Below are 5,215 nucleotides of genomic sequence, written 5' to 3' on the forward strand. Positions count from 1 at the left end.
AGAAGATCTGATATAAGAATGAAATATAAGAATACGAGAATTTAAAAGGATTGTAACTCCTGAAAATATCATGCACACATACTATAATAATAAAAGTATGACATTTTTTCTGAAGTCTGGTTAAATAATTTGATAATTAATGTAACGCCCTTGCCGGCTGCTGTGGCCGAGCGGTTCTAGGTGCTTCAGTCCGGAACCGCGCTGCTGCTACGGCCGCAGATTCGAATCTTGCCTCGGGCATGGATGTGTGTGATGTCCTTAGGTTAGTTAGGCTTAAGTAGTTCTAAGTCTAGGGGACTGATGACCTCAGATGTTGAGTCCCATAGTGCTTAGAGACATTTTTTTTTTGTGACGCCCTTGTATTTCCTAACTTGATAACAACATGAGTAGAGTTACCTTCTACGAGCATGGATATATAACTGAAAAATAAAATAAATAGAACCAATAATCGATTTTACAACACGGAGCACAAAAAGGAGTCGCCGCGACTATAGCCGCTGGGCGACAGTTTCGGCTGATAATATAGCGCGCTAAAAAGGCATCTGAAGCACGGCAAAGTATCTACGGACAAGATGATACACGTGTTGGCTTATTCCGACTCCTCCCCGACCCACCGAAGTTTCTGGGAAATCGGGTTATGACGCTGTCCGTGTTCTCATCGTTAGCTATACCTACGGAATACGCGGGGGACGTCCTAGAAGCAAGTTAATCCTGTAGACCGTACTCCGTCAGTGCAAAAAGTTTCGAGACTGGATCAGAAGAAAGTAGACAAAGATTAAGATAGTGGTCGTAATGCTTCACCTGTTCTACGTAGTGTCTCCCCACGTGCGTACAACGCACAAAACTTCTGTGGTCTGTTGTTCAACTCGAGCATAGTATTGGCTTGAATGCCGCTTATGTCGTCAAAGCGTTGACCCTTCATCTGAATTTCTGCACTTTACCATTTTGTGCTAGGTTCCTATTGATGACACCAAGTCTTGTCACCCTCGATGAAAAGGGAATGTTATCCGCGGTCTGCATTTCAGTCAAGTCGCGGCAGGCGTTCGGGGATCAAAGTGAAAGGGTCAGACTTCGCACAGACTTTTCTCTTCTGGAGAATGTCGTGAACACTTGATGTAGGGATCTGTTCCACTTGCAATCTGTGGCAAAAAAACTCTGACATGCTGCAGTCGCATGTCCGCTGCTTAACACCGCCTGCTCACAACTGACTGGTCGAATACACACCTGTTGTTTAAGGTTGTTAGTTCAAGCTGTCACCGTAGTTAATGCGCTGACATCGCTTATCCGCCTTTACAAAGGCATTCTTGAAACTTTTTGGACGGCTGGTGTATTACTGTAGACTGACGTTATCAAAATCCTCTGCTTGATCAAGTAACTTTCTTATTATAACATCAGGTGTTTATTTTACATTTACTCCTTTAACAAATTTTTTATATGATTAACAACTGTGAAATTTTACAACCTATTTTACTCTTGTCATTTTGTATTTGCGCCTTTGATTTTTTTAATTGTCCAATTCCACGCTGACTTCATGTATCTATATATTTTTTAAAAGTGTTATTCCAGCAACTGAAATAGCTAGATTAATATTGATTAAATTTGTTACAAGAAGAGCTGTTGCAAGTCTTTTGTATATAAAGCAGTTGGACACAAGAATACAGTTATTATAAATTACAAACGCTTGCCAAGCAATTTCTACTTGTTGTTATAATAAATATCAAATGGTAGCTGTCCTCGTAATGTACGTTCAGTATTTCGCGTAGTGGTGAACTAAATTTAATAGATATCTTATCCTACATAAGACCACAAGCAATATGATGTCAACTGAAATTAGTTTTCGTTGAAGTACAGATCACATAATGGGAATGAAAAATGACTAAGTATGAAAAACATAGTGTGGTGATAATTTACAATTAAGAAGGAACTAAGGACAAACGAAGATAAAAGGCGGTAGGTGAATACATGATCAGGAAAATATGGCACCCTGTGTTTACAACAGTTACTTGAAAGGACCGGGAGAGCTGTCGTCGTGGTTGCGATAATAGACGTGCATGAGAAAAAAAAGTGCATTCAAATCCGCATCCGATTATCCAGGGTTAGAGTCCTGTGGGTTTCCTGAATCATCTCTGACGAACGACACCACCATTCCCGAAAGAGTCCACAGCCGATTTCCTTCTCTGAACCTCTCTAAGTGAACCAGCGCCACGTCTCAATGTCGATGAGACTTAAAATACAACCTCCCTTTTTTCCGAAACTGAATCATCCAAAGAAATGACCAGAACTTTCTGAGTGGTTTCCAGTGATCCTTTGGCCGACCAGGCTCAAGTACCAGATATAAAACGATTTCCCTAGTTGTTAACCGTTAGCTGCCCGACGTGAAAGCCTAGCCCTGAAATATCCTGAAATCCATGAAGTTCCCATCTTCCTAGTCTCTAAATCAGCCTTATGTGTTCGTAATAGGCGTACCAGACCTTGGACGGGTGGGGCAAAACATCTATTCTGCACTTATCCGCATAGATGGATACGTTTGGATAGGTTTGTTACAAGTGGTTGGAGCGAAGACAATGACTACTACACTTGTGTTAACTTTCCCAGATAGCCAACGTCCAGACCCACCTAACCGGCCATCAAGCGACACCTTACTATGGTTATATGGATGCTATTACTTCAAGGGTCATCGATAATTTCCAGCGCATGGCACGTCTGGTTTGTGCTATTAACTTAAAAGCTGCAGTTGACCGTACAATAAATGAAATGCGTTGTAGCACAGGCAGTGGCAAAAGCAGAAAACTTTCTACACTTTACAGAGACTCGAAATCCCATGACCAGATATTGTGATTTGATACTTTCTATTGACTCACAAAGAGTTTTTATTCAGGTTTGATGCAGTTCTCCAACTTCTCTTACATTATGCTAATCATTTCACTTCGAAATTGCCCCCTTCACTGCAAATTTCCACCAACAGGTAACTGTTCTGGATGTCGTAGAAGGCGTTCCACAAACCTTTCACTTCTCCTGGCAATTATCTTCCATATTCTTCCCTCACCTATTCTTGTTAGGACATTTTCTTTTACTGTGTTATCTGTGACTTAATTTTAACAGTCTTCCACGAAATCTCTGGTTCTCAGCTGAAAAGTGGCACTGTGTTGCCGCAACGTTTCGGCTGGTTTCGACACCTATATCTACATCTACAGCCATACTCCGCGAGCCACCTGACGGTGTGTGGCGGAGGGTACTTTGAGTACCTCTATCGGTTCTCCCTTCTATTCCAGTCTCGTATTGTTCGTGGAAAGAAGGATTGTCGGAATGCCTCTGTGTGGGCTCTAATGTCTCTGATTTTATCCTCATGGTCTCTTCGCGAGATATACGTAGGAGGGAGCAATATGCTGCTTGACTCCTCGGTGAAGGTATGTTCTCGAAACTTCAACAAAAGCCCGTACCGAGCTACTGAGCGTCTCTCCTGCAGAGTCTTCCACTGGAGTTTATCTATCATCTCCGTAATGCTTTCGCGATTACTTAATGATCCTGTAACGGAGCGCGCTGCTATCCGTTGGATCTTCTCCATCTCTTCTATCAACCCTATCTGGGACGGATACCACAATGGTGAGCAATATTCAAGCAGTGGGCGAACAAATTACTGTAACCTACTTCCTTTGCTTTCGGATTGCATCTCCTTAGGATTCTTCCAATGAATCTCGGTCTGGCATCTGCTTTACCGACGATCAACTTTATATGATTCATTCCATTTTAAATCAGTCCCAATACCTACTCCCCCCCATGAACCATGGACCTTGCCGTTGGTGGGGAGGCTTGCGTGCCTCAGCGATACAGATAGCCGTACCGTAGGTGCAACCACAACGGAGGGGTATCTGTTGAGAGGCCAGACAAACGTGTGGTTCCTGAAGAGGGGCAGCAGCCTTTTCAGTAGTTGCAAGTGCAACAGTCTGGATGATTGACTGATCTGGCCTTGTAACAATAACCAAAACGGCCTTGCTGTGCTGGTACTGCGAACGGCTGAAAGCAAGGGGAAACTACAGCCGTAATTTTTCCCGAGGGCATGCAGCTTTACTGTATGATTACATGATGATGGCGTCCTCTTGGGTAAAATATTCCGGAGGTAAAATAGTCCCCCATTCGGATCTCCGGGCGGGGACTACTCAAGAAGACGTCGTTATCAGGAGAAAGAAAACTGGCATTCTACGGATCGGAGCGTGGAATGTCAGATCCCTTAATTGGGCAGGTAGGTTAGAAAATTTAAAAAGGGAAATGGATAGGTTGAAGTTAGATATAGTGGGAATTAGTGAAGTTCGGTGGCAGGAGGAACTAGACTTCTGGTCAGGTGACTACAGGGTTATAAACACAAAATCAAATAGGGGTAATGCAGGAGTAGGTTTAATAATGAATAGGAAAATAGGAATGCGGGTAAGTTACTACAAACAGCATAGTGAACGCATTATTGTGGCCAAGATAGATACGAAGCCCACACCTACTACAGTAGTACAAGTTTATATGCCAACTAGCTCTGCAGATGACGAAGAAATTGAAGAAATGTATGATGAAATAAAAGAAATTATTCAGATTGTGAAAGGAGACGAAAATTTAATAGTCATGGGTGACTGGAATTCGAGTGTAGGAAAAGGGAGAGAAGGAAACATAGTAGGTGAATATGGATTGGGGGACAGAAATGAAAGAGGAAGCCGCCTGGCCGAATTTTGCACAGAGCACAACATAATCATAACTAACACTTGGTTTAAGAATCATGAAAGAAGGTTGTATACATGGAAGAACCCTGGAGATACTAAAAGGTATCAGATAGATTATATAATGGTAAGACAGAGATTTAGGAACCAGGTTTTAAATTGTAAGACATTTCCAGGGGCAGATGTGGACTCTGACCACAATCTATTGGTTATGACCTGTAGATTAAAACTGAAGAAACTGCAAAAAGGGTGGGAATTTAAGGAGATGGGACCTGGATAAACTAAAAGAACCAGAGGTTGTACAGAGATTCAGGGAGAGCATAAGGGAGCAATTGACAGGAATGGGGGAAATAAATACAGTAGAAGAAGAATGGGTAGCTTTGAGGGATGAAGTAGTGAAGGCAGCAGAGGATCAAGTAGGTAAAAAGACGAGAGCTAGTAGAAATCCTTGGGTAACAGAAGAAATATTGAATTTAATTGATGAAAGGAGAAAATATAAAAATGCAGTAAGTGAA

This window comes from Schistocerca americana, chromosome 2 (genome assembly GCF_021461395.2).
Source record: "Schistocerca americana isolate TAMUIC-IGC-003095 chromosome 2, iqSchAmer2.1, whole genome shotgun sequence".
Lineage (NCBI taxonomy): Eukaryota > Metazoa > Arthropoda > Insecta > Orthoptera > Acrididae > Schistocerca > Schistocerca americana.